The sequence below is a fragment of the Bufo bufo genome, chromosome 5, assembly GCF_905171765.1.
Source record: "Bufo bufo chromosome 5, aBufBuf1.1, whole genome shotgun sequence".
Classification (NCBI taxonomy): Eukaryota; Metazoa; Chordata; class Amphibia; order Anura; family Bufonidae; genus Bufo; species Bufo bufo.
Window position 1 is genome coordinate 320,392,306 of NC_053393.1, and position 16,965 is coordinate 320,409,270.

The 16,965-nt window shown below is 43.4% G+C and overlaps 1 long non-coding RNA gene across 1 annotated transcript; it reads right to left on the minus strand.

Annotated features, from left to right (window-relative positions):
• Positions 1-12,514: 12,514 nt before the first annotated feature.
• On the minus strand, positions 12,515-13,094 carry LOC121002486. Its single transcript, XR_005779295.1, has 3 exons — positions 13,020-13,094; positions 12,821-12,881; positions 12,515-12,542 (listed from the first exon to the last, which is right to left on the minus strand). It is a non-coding gene; the product is annotated as an uncharacterized LOC121002486 (long non-coding RNA).
• Positions 13,095-16,965: the final 3,871 nt, after the last annotated feature.

Here is a 16,965-nt window from a genome sequence, read left to right on the forward strand (position 1 = left end):
GCGACTCCAGACTCAGGTTGCCGCTGATGGAGCTGGTACTGCTCCTGCTACCCCACCCATCCCTAGTAGCCATGGCAGGGGAACGTGAGCGTAGAGGGCCCCCCTGGTCAGACCTGCGAGAGAATGGACGATGGCGCAGATAGGCAGCGGCCAACTGACTACATAGGGTGTCTCTATAGTAGTTCAGTTTGTCCTCCCTCTCAGTGTCTTCCTCATCCTGCTCATCCTCTCATGTCACCTGTGTAGAAAAATCACCCATTTTGCTACATATTGCTTGTGCTCCAATGTCCTCCTCCTCCTCCAGTTCAGCCCCCATAGGTATTATGTGGCTGTGAGATCTAGATGTTACGTCTCCAGTCCCCTGGCCAGCCATATTTACCAGCATCTGTTCCAGGACATGAAGCAGTGGAATGACATAATTTATTCCTTAGTCCTCGCGACTGACAAATAACGTGGCCTCCTCAAAGGGCCTGAGCAAACGGCAGGTGTTACGCATGAGCTGCCACTGGCTGACATCAAAGTTACACAGGGGAGTAGTCCTGTCCACTTGGATCATCAGGAAATCATTTATGGCCTTTCTCTGTTCGTACAGTCGGTCTAACTGTCACGGAAGGTGAGGGAAGGAAAGCAAACCAAACACAACTAACAGGTAACAAAACACCAGGCTAGGCCCCACAGCTAAGGAACAGGAAATGGTCACCACCTGACAAATCCTAAGCCTTTCCCTCACTGCTAACAACATGTACAAATCCCAATGGTAGAAGTGTTCATGCACTGGAACCTAATACCTGCTGCAACTGAAAGAGACCCTCAGCTAGGGAACAGGTGATAAGACAACCGGTTCCTTGCAAGAGATGAAGTAACCAGTGTCTTCCTAAGGCCTAGCCAGGAAATACAACAAAACAGAAGAAAAGAGGACTTATCTCAAGACGGACTGGGAGCAGGAGATCCATCAAGCACCAGCAGAAAACTCCAGAAGAAACTATAAATAGCAAGGGCTATAGTGAGAGGCGGAGATAAATAGCATCACTAACTGACTAATGAGCAGAACCTGCGAGGAGGTGGGACCCTGCCCAACAACACAACAAAGCAATCTGTCAGATAGGCGCAAGTCTGACAGACCTTCTCAGATCACTCACAGGGCAGGGCATGACACCAACATATGGAGGGTGGAATTCCAATGGGTGGAAACGTTGCATATGCTGGGATGCTGTTTTGCCGCTGTAGCTCAAGGAGGGTGTGCTTTGTGTCTAAAGTGCATGCAAAGTTTCCTAGCCATTTTTAGGATGCCTTGCAGATGGGTGGAAGGCTTCAGGAACTGCTTGACAACCAGATTGAACACGTGTGCTATGCAGTGCACATGGTTCAGCCCTCATTGACGTACCACCGACACAATGTTCTTCCCGTTGTCGATCACCATGGTTCCGATTTTTAGTTGTCGAGAAGAAAGCCGGGATTCAATGTCTTGATGAAGGACATGGAGTAGGCAAACGAGGTGCAGAACAGCATGACACCGCCATGCCCTGCACATGTGGTATGCTGGAGGGGCACTGTGCATTGTCCCTGCAGTGGAGGCTGAAGACATGGTGGAGGATGAGGAGGCAGAGGCGAACATTGTTGCGGGACTAATGGCATGAGAACGTGGAGGCGGAAACTGGGTCACCTGGCCAAGTTGGTAGTGTGGCTGTGTAGGAGCCACATTCACCCAGTGGGCCGTAAAAGACATGTACTGTCTCTGACCGTAGTTACAGCTTCACACGTCGTCGCTGCCGTGCAGATACCGACAGGCTCAAGGACTGGCCCGCCTTCTGTTTTACATGTGTGTGCAGGACTGGTACTGCCTTTTGGGCAAAGAAATGACAGCTTGGGACTCTCCACCTCAGCTCAGCACAAGCCATCAGTTCTCTGAAAAGTGCAGAGTCCACCACTTGGAAAAGGTGGGACTGCAACACCAGCAACTTGGACAGGAGCACGTTCAGCTTCTGAGCCGTTGGATGCATGTGAGCATACTGTTGTCTCTTGGAAATCGCTTTGGTGATTGATTGCGGACGAAATGAGTGACGAGGAGGATCAGGAGCATCAGGACCGGCAGATGATGGGAAGGACAGACAGCTACCTTCGGCAGAGGTGGTGGAGCCTTGACTGCCAGAAACTGGCTGCGTGCCACTGGGTGATGCAACGGTTGCTGCGACAGGCAGGACCACCACATCAAAGTCAGCCACGGTTTTCCCTGGCCACTTTATAGCGACGCTGTATATGTTGACCCAGGTCCATAGTGACAACATTAGCACCCTGGCCATGCTTCACCCTCTGCCCACAGATTCTACATATGGCCACGTTCACCTCCTCCGGCGGCTTTAAAAAAAACTGCCACACTGCTGAGTAGGTAATTTTACCCTCAACACTGCACAGTGACTGACTGCTGCCGCCACTGCCTCCTTGAACCCCTGCACCGCTACTTCCCGGGCAGGTAGGCTCCCACGAAGCGGGTGGTCTACCCCGGGCGCGTTTGGCTACCGACCTCCCACTGCTGCCACCTTGCTGACTCCCACCCATGCTAGCGACTTGCGGGCTCATGGGCAAGCTGCCACCCATTACTCCCGATGATGATAAAGCCCCTTCATCACCAGGCTCCCAATTGCGATCAGCTACATCATCATCGTCGAGTACTGTCTGCACGTCACTGATATCCTTTTCAACGGTATCTGGGTCAGGAGCCTGACCACTCGCAACACCAGCTCCCACGCCACTGTCCTCATCACTACTTGCCCGCCTACCGGAGGAAACGGCGGATTGTCCTCCGGATCTTGGCTGGGCAGTAGCTGCCGACTGTCCTCTAGTAGCTCTTCCTCACTGAAAAGTGGAGCCGAGCCTATGGCATATAATACTTCTTGGTGAGGGAACAGAAATGGACAGAGGCAGGTTAAATATCTGTAAAGAATAAATCAAGGAAACTGGACGTACTGTAGATTTCTTGAAAACGTTTCACTCATTCTTCCAACGAGCTTTCTCAAGTCTGAGGCTGGTTAAGGACAGGTGAGAGCACAGGGCCTGCTCCCGGGCCATGCCAACTAAGGGTTGTGTCTGACGAACCCAACGATGCTTGGCTGGGAGTATCTGATGTCACTTGCGATGCAGTCGAAGATCGAGTCAACCATTTAAGAACCGCTGGGTTGCTGGTCACGACAACCGCTAGCTGACACTGAGAGCTCAGGCCTCTCAAAGTGACCCCTGCTGCTACAGTCCCTTACTTTGCTGCCACTTCTGCCTGTGCCAGAAACATTTAGACCTTTGCCACTCCCCTATGCAGGGCCTGGAACTTCTCTGTCTGACATACTGTTAGATCAAATAACTAAATGTTAGATCAAATATTTTTTATTTTGCCACTAATAAACAGCAAACAGGGCTTTAGAATATATCACTGCACCGTTAAACGGCAATTTGGCCCTAATATATTTTTCTACTTTTACAGAACACAACAGGCCTTTCAACAGGTAAGTGCAACGCTGAATGGCGAATACATTTTTATTTTGTCACTAATACACGGCAAACAGGGCTTTAGAATATATCACTGCACAGCTGAACGGCAATTTGGCCCTAATATTTTTCCACTTTTACACAATACAACAGGCTTTTCAACAGATAAGGCAACGCTGAACGGTGAATACATTTTTATTTTGTCACTAATACACGGCAAACAGGGCTTTAGAATATATCACTGCACAGCTGAACGGCAATTAGGCTCTAATTTTTTTCTATTTTTACGCAACACAACAGGCAACAGATAAGTGCAACGCTGGACAGAGAATATATTTTTATTTCGCCACTAATACACGGCAAACTGCCCTTTAGAATATATCACTGCACCCACACAAGGGCAATTAGGCCCTATGTTTTTTCTACTTTTACACAACACAACAGGCTTTTCAACACATAAGTGCAACGCTGGATGGCGATATTTTTTATTTCGGCACTAATAACTGGAAAACTGGCCTTTAGAGTATATCACTGCACCGCACAAGGGCAATTAGGCCCTAATTTTTTTCTACTTTTACACGACACAAAAGGATTTTCAACAGATAATTGCAATGCTTTTTATTTCGCCACTAATACACAGCAAACAGGGCTGTAAAATATATCACTTCACCGCTGAACGGCAATTTGTTTCTATTTTTACACTACATAAAAAGGCTTTTCAACAGTTAAGTGCAACGCTGGACGGCGAATATATATTTATTTTGCCACTAATGCACGGCAAACTGGGCTTTAGAGTATATCACTGCACCACACAAGGGCAATTAGGCCCTAACTTTTTTCTTCTTATACTCTACACAAAAGGCTTTTCAACAGATAAGTGCAATGCTGGATGGCAAATATATTTTTATTTTGCCACAAATACACAGCTTAACATATAACTGCACCCCACAAGGGCAAATAAGACGTACAATATAGTATTGATCGTGAATATTCTAATCGCTAATTTTATTGTGAATATTGGCACTTTGAGAATTCGAGAAGATGTAGAATATAGTGCTATATCTTAGTAATCGGAAATAATCTAGATTTTTTCCATCAGTACCCTCCTGCTTCTTGCTTGTGGGCCAATGAGAAGGCTGCAATATCTTTGTCTGTGCTTAGCAACATCCCTAGCAACCAATAGGAAAGTTGCCTACCCGTTACTATATAGGAAACTCCCCAGCAGCCATTTTCTGCTGTTTTTTGCAGTTCTGAGAGAGAGAGAGAGAGAGAGAGAGAGAGAGAGAGAGCAGTGTCATTGCTGTTCTCTGTGCTTTGCTGAGTCTTTTTCATTTACATTAGATAGTTAGCTCAAATATATAATATAGATAGTCAGTGTATAATAGATAGTGATATAGTGCCTTAATACCACAACAATGGAATCAACCGAAAGCCCCTAACACGGCTCAATGGCTCAACTCACATCTCTATCACAAACCACTGTGGACTGACTTTAAACTTCAGATTTAGATCCCAGCCCTCTCATCTCCCCCACCCTGGATTTGCTGGAATGACAGAGCTGTATAATGGCAATTTGGATCCCCAGTCAGTGCACCAAGGTGTAATAGGATTGTTCCTATTGCCTAGTCAACCTCGCCCACTGAACCTTGTTCTACACAAATGCTGTGGAATGATTCCTCCCTATCCTTTCCCTGCACTTAAAAATAGTTTTTTCACCATAATCAAGTGGTCCCTAGCGCCTGCTGACCTCTCTCCCTTCACTAAGTACACTGGTAAATGGCAAAATATAAGATGGCTGCTGCTATTTTTAGGGCTATGACATCACAGGGCTGGCTGGCTGCAGATTGGCTACATGCATGCCATTATGGGTGATCCCACCTTCCCAGAGTTCCTTTCTCCATGTCCTCACATGTGCAGCAGCGATTTTAGGAAAAAATGTGATTCGTTACCACGAAGCGCGATGAAATTTGCCTTTAGTGGGAATTAAATTTTTCCTGAAATTCGGAATGAATTCCACTTAGTCAGCTTCGATTCGCTCATCTCTAGATTTGAAAGAAATTAAGTGGTTAATGAACATTAATTGTGCTAATTGTACTTTATTGTCAAGTATTCTCCATTTTTAAGTTTTATGCTTAAATGGGCTAATATAACATCTATGAAGAGCATGAATTTTAAGTTGTTTTCTTTGGTTCTTTTCCATAATATTCATAAGGAACTTAGACACGATAGATAGGGAACTACTCAGACACTGAGACATTATGAAATATATTATGTTGTGGAGTGGGCACCCGGACATAATGTCTAGATGTATTTTTCCATACGATTATCCTTCTGATTGGTTGCTTTAATACATGCTTGTGATTGTACATGCTGTATTAAAATTGATGGCTAAGGGGGGTAGGTTACACCCCCAATGTACAACTAATATAAATTAGATCTATGGCCGTTGCCCAGCATATAATTCTTAAAACGGCAAAGTGTCTGGGTCTTTGATTCTTAAGTTGACCGCATCCCCTAGCACATGGGGAGAACTTATTAACCAATTTGAATCCCACAGACAAGCGAGGTGTAGTCCCCTAGTTTGGTTGTAGTCCCCTAAACTGCAGTAACACAACAAATGTATCAAACAACATACCCCTACGACATTTGATAAATGAGGGATTAAATATGCCAACATAGAATCAAGAAAAACTCACTTCAACTACTTCTCTAATGATAAATGCCCCCATGATGTTCTATAAGTCCTTGAGTTAGTTTCCCTCAGGCACTCTGGTTTCTTCCCACATTCCAATAATATTTTTGTTGACTCAAAAATATTAGTAAGTCTTATTGCTTATATTTTAAACACAAAAACAATATACAATTTTTTTTTATTTCAGCTGTACAGTTCTTTTAAGGCTAAAAACAAAATTCTTCTTTGGACAAGCTACACCAAATCCAATGAGATACACTATTGCAATAAAGTTCACTTATTTATCTTATACTGCTTTTGTTCCATGTCATGTCTGGTAATAGGGAAAAAGTATGTTAATGATTTCATATATTCATGACATTATTTACCAATAGCTTAGGCAGCTGCTCATGGAGGTAGACCTAAGCCTAAAGATGCCTGTAATGCAAGCTCGGCAGATAGCTGTCATCCAATTGCAAGCTTGGCAGATAGCTACAGTGGGGGAAATAATTATTTGACCCCTCACTGATTTTGTAAGTTTGTCCAATGACAAAGAAATGAAAAGTCTCAGAACAGTATCATTTCAATGGTAGGTTTATTGTAACAGTGGCAGATAGCACATCAAAAGGAAAATCGAAAAAATAACTTTAAATAAAAGATAGCAACTGATTTGCATTTCATTGAGTGAAATAAGTATTTGAACCCTCTAACAAAAAAAGACTTAATACTTGGTGGAAAAACCCTTGTTTGCAAGCACAGAGGTCAAACGTTTCTTGTAATTGATGACCAAGTTTGCGCACATTTTAGGAGGAATGTTGGTCCACTCCTCTTTGCAGATCATCTCTAAATCCCTAAGGTTTCGAGGCTGTCTCTGTGCAACTCTGAGCTTGAGCTCCCTCCATAGGTTTTCGATTGGATTAAGGTCCGGAGACTGACTAGGCCACTCCATGACCTTAATGTGCTTCTTCTTGAGCCACTCCTTTGTTGCCTTTGCTGTATGTTTTGGGTCATTGTCGTGCTGGAACACCCATCCACGACCCATTTTCAGTTTCCTGGCAGAGGGAAGGAGGTTGTCGCTCAGGATTTCACGATACATGGCTCCGTCCATTTTCCCGTTTATGCGAATAAGTTGTCCTGTGCCCTTAGCAGAAAAACACCCCCAAAGCAAAATGTTTCCACCCCCATGCTTGACGGTGGGGACGGTGTTTTGGGGGTCATAGGCAGCATTTTTCTTCCTCCAAACACAGCGAGTTGAGTTAATGCCAAAGAGCTCTATTTTGGTCTCATCAGACCACAGCACCTTCTCCCAGTCACTCTCTGAATCATTCAGGTGTTCATTGGCAAACTTCAGACGGGCCTGCACATGTGCCTTCCTGAGCAGGGGGACCTTGCGAGCCCTGCAGGATTTTAATCCTTTGCGGTGTAATGTGTTTCCAATGGTTTTCTTGGTGACTGTGGTCCCTGCTAATTTGAGGTCATTAACTAACTCCTCCCGTGTAGTTCTAGGATGCTTTTTCACCTTTCTCAGAACCATTGACACCCCACGAGGTGAGATCTTGCGTGGAGCCCCAGAGCGAGGTCGATTGATGGTCATTTTGTGCTCCTTCCATTTTCGAACAAACGCACCAACAGTTGTCACCTTCTCTCCCAGCTTCTTGCTAATGGTTTTGTAGCCCATTCCAGCCTTGTGCAGGTCTACAATTTTGTCTCTGACATCCTTGGACAGCTCTTTGGTCTTTCCCATGTTGGAGAGTTTGGAGTCTGCTTGATTGATTGATTCTGTGGACAGGTGTCTTTTATACAGGTGACTAGTTAAGACAGGTGTCCTTAATGAGGGTGACTAATTGAGTAGAAGTGTCTAACCACTCTGTGGGAGCCAGAACTCTTAATGGTTGGTAGGGGTTCAAATACTTATTTCACTCAATGAAATGCAAATCAGTTGCTATCTTTTATTTAAAGTTTTTTTTTCGATTTTCCTTTTGATGTGCTATCTGCCACTGTTACAATAAACCTACCATTGAAATGATACTGTTCTGAGACTTTTCATTTCTTTGTCATTGGACAAACTTACAAAATCAGTGAGGGGTCAAATAATTATTTCCCCCACTGTATACCTACAAACCCCCTGTACATATGCACATTAGATTTTGGCTTTCAAGAGCTTTAATAATACATATAAATGCAACTTAAATCCAGTTACTTGTAATAAGATAAAAACAAGAAATATGGTAAGATACTATTATGAGTTACCAATTCTTTTCATTATGCATATGCAAATTATATTGTTAGCATCAGATTTGTCATCATCTGTGTCCATAAAAAAAAAATATGTATGCCTAACTAATTCCCTCCTAATTAGTCAATATTCTACCCACAAACGACATCAGTCATTTACCATTACATTTATTACTGAGCACAGCAGATTTAAAGTTGCCTTGTCATTGATTAAAGTCTCAACGGACATCTGAATTAATGATGCTAATGATGAAAAGCTACGTTGTGCATGCTAAAGACCGCCTATGCAACTGTATCAACAAGCATGGGGATTAAGTGTTTAACACAATTGATTGCTGCTCATAAAATAGGATATTAGGAAGACTTTATTTACTGCTTGCATTACAATGAAATTTAACACATGGTCACCAGAACAGTAAATATGAATCTGAAAGCCCAGAGTGTTCCATAACTATAACATAACTTGTGCCCTAATATGTAAGGATCCCCTCATGTCTCTTTAAAAGTCTAATACATGATAACGAAACACATTTAAATATTTGTGCAAATAGAGGTATCGCTAAATTCAATTTCTTATTTAACTGTTTTCTTGTGGATAGTTATTACTCATTGAATTAATATACAGGGACTCAAGAGTTGTACAGTTAATACTGTGAAAAAAACAGATAATCCATTCTAACATAGCTATATTGAATGATAACCTCAGCTTTCTTTACATATATATATATATATATATATATATATATATATATATATATATATATACACTGCTCAAAAAAATTAAGGGAACACTTAAACAACACAATGTAACTCCAAGTCAATCACACTTCTGTGAAATCAAACTGTCCACTTAGGAAGCAACACTGAGTGACAATCAATTTCACATGCTGTTGTGCAAATGGGATAGACAACAGGTGGAAATTATAGGCAATTAGCAAGACACCCCCAATAAAAGAGTGGTTCTGCAGGTGGAGACCACTTCTCAGTTCCTATGCTTCCTGGCTGATGTTTTGGTCACTTTTGAATGCTGGCGGTGCTTTCACTCTAGTGGTAGCATGAGACGGAGTCTACAACCCACACAAGTGGCTCAGGTAGTGCAGCTTATCCAGGATGGCACATCAATGCGAGCTGTGGCAAGAAGGTTTGCTGTGTCTGTCAGTGTAGTGTCCAGAGCATGGAGGCGCTACCAGGAGACAGGCCAGTACATCAGGAGACGTGGAGGAGGCTGTAGGAGGGCAACAACCCAGCAGCAGGACCGCTACCTCCGCCTTTGTGCAAGGAGGAACAGGAAGAGCACTGCCAGAGCCCTGCAAAATGGCATGTGTCTGCTCAAACGGTCAGAAACAGACTCCATGAGGGTGATATGAGGGCCCGACGTCCACAGGTGGGGGTTGTGCTTACAGCCCAACACCGTGCAGGACGTTTGACATTTGCCAGAGAACACCAAGATTGGCAAATTCGCCACTGGCGCCCTGTGCTCTTCAGAGATGAAAGCAGGTTCACACAGTGATATTTGAGAAGTGAAATGAAGTTTATTGCATTTACAGAAAGTGTGCTATAATTGTTTAAACAAAATTAGGCAGTTGCATAAATTCGGGCACCACAAAAAGAAATGAAATCAATATTTAGTAGATCTCCTTTTGCAGAAATTACAGCCTCTAAACGCTTCCTGTAGGTTCCAATGAGAGTCTGGATTCTGGTTGAAGGTATTTTGGACCATTCCTCTTTACAAAACATCTTTAGTTCATTCAGGTTTGATGGCTTCCGAGCATGGACAGCTCTCTTTAAGTCACACCACAGATTTTCAATTATATTCAGGTCTAGGGACTGAGATGGCCATTCCAGAACGTTGTACTTGTTCCTCTGCATAAATGCCTTAGTGGATTTTGAGCAGTGTTTAGGGTCGTTGTCTTGTTGAAAGATCCAGCCTCGGCGCAGCTTCAGCTTTGTCACTGATTCCTGGACATTGGTCTCCAGAATCTGCTGATACTGAGTGGAATCCATGCGTCCCTCAACTTTGACAAGATTCCCAGTCCCTGCACTGGCCACACAGCCCCACAGCATGAGGGAACCACCACCATATTCTACTGTAGGTAGCAGGTGTTTTTCTTCGAATGCTGTGTTCTTTTTCCTCCATGCATAACGCCCCTTGTTATGGCCAAATAACTACATTTTAGTTTCATCAGTCCACAGCACCTTATTCCAAAATGAAGCTGGCTTGTCCAAATGTGCTTTAGCCCAACTTATGCTGCACTTTTTGTGCTGTGGGCGGAGAAAAGGCTTCCTCTGCATCACTCTCGCATACAGCATCTCCTTGTGTAAAGTGCGCCGAATGGTTGAACGATGCACAGTGACTCCATCTGCAGCAAGATGATGTTTGTAGGTCTTTGGTGCTGGTCTGTGGGTTGACTCTGACTGTTCTCACCATTCGTCGCTTCTGTCTATCCGAGATTTTTCTTGGTCTGCCACTTCGAGCCGTAACTTGAACTGAGCCTGTGGTCTTCCATTTCCTCAATATGTTCCTAACTGTGGAAACAGACAGCTGAAATCTCTGAGACAGCTTTCTGTATCCTTCCCCTAAACCATGATGGTGAACAATCTTTGTCTTCAGGTCATTTGAGAGTTGTTTTGAGACCCCCATGTTGCTACTCTTCAGAGAAAATTAAAAGAGGAGGGAAACTTACAATTGACCCCCTTAAATACTCTTTCTCATAATTAGATTCACCTGTGTATGTGAGTCATGGGTCACTGAGCTTACCAAGCCAATTTGAGTTCCAATAATTAGTTCTAAAGGTTTTGGAATCAATAAAATGACAACAGTGCCCAAATTTATGCACCTGCCTAATTTTGTTTAAACAATTATAGCACACTTTCTGTAAATCCAATAAACTTAATTTCACTTCTCAAATATCACTGTGTGTGTCTCCTATATGATATATTTAACTGACATTTTTTATCGTAACAACCAACGATTTATACAGGAAAATCATGATGATTAACAAGATTGCCCAAACTTTCGCATCCCACTGTAAATGGGCCATACAGAAAATATGGCGAAAAGCTGTTTCATGTAAAATGTGCTCAAAAGACAAGGGGGCACTGCCTCCGACTGAAGAAGAAAAAGTTCAGTCTCTAGAAGCGTCAAAGCTTCTTTACTGTAAGAACTGTGAATCTGTGGAAAAGACTTCCTCAGAACGTGGTCACAGCAGGAACAGTGGACAGTTTTAAAAAGGGTTTAGACGAATTCTTAAAAGTAAAAAACATAAAGGCTTATGAAAACTTGTAGAAATCTGAGTCTCACTTCCTTCTGGGATTCGCGTCCCCACCTATACCTTGGTTGAACTTGATGGACATTTGTTTTTTTCAACCGTATTAACTATGTAACTATGTTACTATGCTTTATGGCAAGGGGCAGGGGTGCACCTAGCCTTTCTGGTGCCTGAGGCAAAAATTGAAACATCCCCCACATGCCAAATTCTCAACCTAACCCATTCCCTCCAGTCCTCTTTTTACTACTGACGACCTATCCTAAAGATAGATCATTAATATCAGACCTGCAGGGAGATCAGCTGTTTGAAAAGAGGGCAGTGCTGATATGAGAGCAGATTTCTTGGCTCTGTTTACCTGCTCACTGCAGCAATTGCAGTGGTAAGCAGGTAAACAGAGCAGAGAAGGCAGCGCTCGTACGAAAAATAAAGTGGACAACCCCTTTAAAGACATACTTGGAAAACATTACATACAGCGCTACAGAACATACAGGGGCATACAGCCCCACATATGTACCTCTTCTATCCAGTGATGTCTCCTCTGATGTAGATATTCTTTTTCCTCATCTTCTCCTTCAGACCAGACTGCCATAGTGACTTCTTTCAGCTGCGTCTTGTCTCTGCAGAGTTTAACAAACAGACATCTTACTTTCCTACTTTTCCATCATCCTCCTAACCTTTTAAACATCCCACCCCCCCACCCCCCCAATACTATACTGTAGAAATAGTCCCCCTGAAAATACTGGTACCACACAGATAGTGTGGCAGTAGAAAAACATACCCCCTTACCTTTCAGATCAGACCCCCATATCAAACCCCAGATGAGACCCTCCTATCTCAGACCAGACCCCCTTAAGACCTCTGTCAGACCCCATATCAGACCCCCATTAGACCTCAATGTCAGACCCCGCCCCAATATCAGACCTCAGATAAGACCCTCATTAGACCTCCAGAACCTCATTAGACCTCAGACAAGACCTCCAGACCACTATTTAGACCTCTAGACCCCAATCAGACCCCCATTAGACTTCCAAACACCCATTCAGAACCCCATTTGACCTCAAGACCACCAATCGGACTCCCATTTAACCTCTATAGCCCCAATTGGACCCCCATTAGACCTTCAAACCTGCAATCAGACCCCCGTTAGACCTCCATACTCCCATTAGACTTCTCTAGACCCCCCTTTAGACCCATCAGACCCTTCAGACCACCAATCAGACCCTTTAGACCTCCAATTAGACTCTTTAGACTCCCAATCAGACCCTTCAGACCACCATTCAGACCCTTTAGGCGACTAATCAGACCCTTTTGACCCTCAATCAGATCCTTCAGACCCCTAATCAGACCCTTCAGACCCCTAATCAGACCCCCAAACAGACTCTTCAGACCCCCAATAAGACCTCAGATCAGACTATAAAATAAATATACAAACTTACCTTTCCTGCTGTGCCACTCCTCTTCCGGTCAGGCTGTCTCCTGGGCTCTCATCTTTTCTCAGGTCCCTCGCTGCAGTGACCTGACCTCCTGCATCGTCAGGTCAGAGTGCGCTATCTATGTCCTAATGCTGCAGGCAGCCAAGAAACAGGAACACCACTGTAGAGCGCTCACAGAGCTTCTCTCCCCCTCCTGCAGACCAGTGAGAACTTTCGTTATGGAAGCGCTCACTAGTATTCCCTTTATAAGATGCAGTGCATCTTATAAAGGGAAATATACAGCACCACTTGCAAGGGGGGCCCTCTGGGCCCCTGGCTTAAGGGCCCAGTCGCAACAGCGACCGATGCGACCCCTATAGTTACGCCAATGTCTGCCTGTTTATAAGTGCCGCTGATTACTCGATGAACGAGCAAATGCTCAATTTTTAAGCAGGCTATAAAAGCAGATTATGCCGTCTAATCACGGTCTACTGCTGGCAAATAATGATTCTATATAGGGACGAGCAATGGCATTAGTGATCGCTCCTTCTCATTCTGTGGAAGAGATCACTGCATGTAATAGCTGCAGTCTCCTCCATTGACGAGCAGGAGATTGTCAGATAGGAACGTTTGCTGGTCTAATACAGGCCTAAGGCTGCTTTAACACAGAGTTAAAAATCACAGAACAGGTGCAGATCTTTCCATTATACCTACCTAATGTCTGTGTAGGCTCCACTCCTGGTTTTGGCTTACAATCAGTGATTAAACACTGACTAAACACAATGTAAATGCGGGCTCATTCATTTAGTTCACATGTGCATTGGAGGTACTTACAGGAGCTTCCATTGTAGTTTTTAACAAAAACAAAAAAAAGACTGAAATACCATTGCATGCAGTGGTATTATGTCCAGAAGAATGCTGGTATTCTTGCTGGAGACTTAACTGACTCCATTATAGTAAATTGGATCTGTTGAGCGCCAACAGAGTCCGGCATATGCTGGACCCAGCAAATCTGGTATTTTTTTCCTGTGCCAGAACAAAATACCAACATTTGGAAGCATATTGGAACCTAGCCTAAGGTTGTAAATCATAAACTGATAATACAACAGGTACAGATACACCTTACATTTTTGCTAAATAAATAGTTAAAATTTTATAGTCAGAATAGATCATATTTAAAAATAACCAAATACATAATTTAATAGTATTTTATACATTATTCTGTACAGTTGTGGAATTCATTTTGGCAAGTATTACATATTTGTGAATTCAAAATTAGAATATGCTTTACAATACTTTGGTCAAATGTTCTAACTTTGATTAAAGTTGAAACAATAATTGTGATTGGGGACTGTTCAAGAACACTCCATTAACAAGATTAATTTGCAGAGTTAAAGCTTTATATCCATAGATAGCATTTAACCAGCTTACCATTCTGTGTTGATGTGTGTTCTGGCAAATTTTCTTCTGAATACTAGTGGCTCTGCTATTGGTTGCTATGGTAATAAGAACTTCAAAGTTTTTTGTCTGCTGCCATGGTGTGAAGAAAATTGCAACGATTCCGAAAACGTTTAATACTTTCTCTTTATTCAAAAACAGTTTAATATGTGCCAATAAAATCTGAGTATTCACCTATGAAGTCTAACTTGACCTAATGTATACTTTTTGCTTGGACTTTTTAACCTTGCTTGACATTTACAATTTCTTTTAAAATTTTTAATCAACATTAAAGTGACCTCTGTTAACCTTTTGCCTACCATCGCAGGACTTTATACATCATGGCAGTAGGCTCTTAACTGTAACCCAATGTATAAAAGCATCAGGTTACATTGCAATCTGCCAGCACCCGGTGGTGGTGCAAATCACTGCGACCGCACTGTCATTACACAGCTGTGGTCACAGGAAGGAACCCTGAGACCAAGCAAAGTGGTCTCTCTATGTAGCATCATTGTAGAAGCATGTTACAAAGATCAATTGCAAGTGTAAAAGCTGGCAGTAAAATTAAATGTGGGCCTGCAGTCTGTGGATTAACCATTTTCTACCCTGACTGTGGACGGAAGGAGTTAATTCCCTTTTTTTATTAAAAAAGTAAAATAAATGAAAAATTTATAAAACAATCAGTTAAAAATAATAAAAAGTGAAATTAAGAAAATAAAGTTGGTGAGATGGGGGCCTAAGTGTGACTCGTGCTTGTCCGTGGTACAGGCTGGGGTCTCAGTAAAGTCTTATACTTTACCCACTGTTAGGGAATATGCTGATGTATTCTCATCACCAACCCCGGAGGTTCTACCCCCCCCCCATAGACCTTATGATTAGGGATGAGCGAACCCGAACTGTATAGTTCGGGTTCGTACCGAGTTTTGGGGTGTCCGTGACACGGACCCGAACCCGAACATTTTCGTAAAAGTCCGGGTTCGAGTTCGGTGTTCGGCGCTTTCTTGGCGCTTTTTGAAAGGCTGCAAAGCAGCCAATCAACAAGCATCATACTACTTGCCCCAAGAGGCCATCACAGCCATGCCTACTATTGGCATGGCTGTGATTGGCCAGTGCAGCATGTGACCCAGCCTCTAAATAAGCTTGGGTCACGTAGCGCTGCACGTCACTCTGCTGATACAAGTGTAGGGAGAGGTTGCAGCTGCGACGTTAGGGCGAGATTAGGCAGTGATTAACTCCTCCAAAAGACTTCATTCAGTGATCGATCTACAGCTGTGGATCATTGAACTGCTGCTATTCAATTGCTCACTGTTTTTAGGCTGCCCAGAGCGTTTTTCAGTGACTTTTTTCTGGGGTGATCGGCGACCATTTTGTGGCTTGTGGTGCGGCAGCACAAGCTACCACCAAGTCCATTTAACCATCAATAGTGTGGTTATTTTTTGCTATATCCTACATCAGGGTCAAGCTGTCATCAAGTGCATTTAACCATCAATAGTGTGGTTATTTTTTGGCCATATACTACATCAGGGGCAAGCTGAGCCTGTCACCCAAGTGCTTTTAACCATCAATAGTGTGGTTATTTTTTGCTATATCCTACATCAGGGTCAAGCTGTCATCAAGTACATTTAACCATCAATAGTGTGGTTATTTTTTGGCCATATACTACATCAGGGGCAAGCTGAGCCTGTCACCCAAGTGCATTTAACCATCAATAGTGTGGTTATTTTTTGCTATATCCTACATCAGGGTCAAGCTGTCTTCAAGTGCATTTAACCATCAATAGTGTGGTTATTATTGGCCATATACTACATCAGGGGCAAGCTGAGCCTGTCACCCAAGTGCATTTAACCATCAATAGTGTGGTTATTTTTTGGCTATATCCTACATCAGGGTCAAGCTGTCATTAAGTGCATTTAACCATCAATAGTGTGGTTATTTTTTGGCCATATACTACATCAGGGGCAAGTTGAGCCTGTCACCCAGCGCCTAAAAAATAGGCCTCACATTTATATTCATCCAAATCTGTCATTACTGTCTTAGCTGGTCAAGTTATTGTCACGGGGTTCCGAAGGTGCACTCGGTCCCCCATTGCCCGCAGAACTGTTGCTTAGCTTTTGGAATGAGGTTCTGTGTTTGACCTCATTCCCAGGGCGGCTTTACTAGCTGGGTGGCTCCCTGCTCCTAGTCTGCCTTGAGCGCCGAGCTGATTACTCGGTGCTCGACTGGTTGGTCTGTCGGTCATGTGACGCTGGCCACGTCACATGACCCTCACTCCCCACTATAAATACAGGCAGCCTGCTGGCTACAGGTTGCCTGTTAATTTCTAGGTTCCTGGCTATTTGTTGGACTACTGAATATTTACCTGATCCTGTTCCCTGACGATCCTCTGCCTGCTCCTCCTGTACTGCGCATACATCCTGGTATTGTGACCTCGGCTCCCACCTGACTACTCTCTTTGGACTCCTCT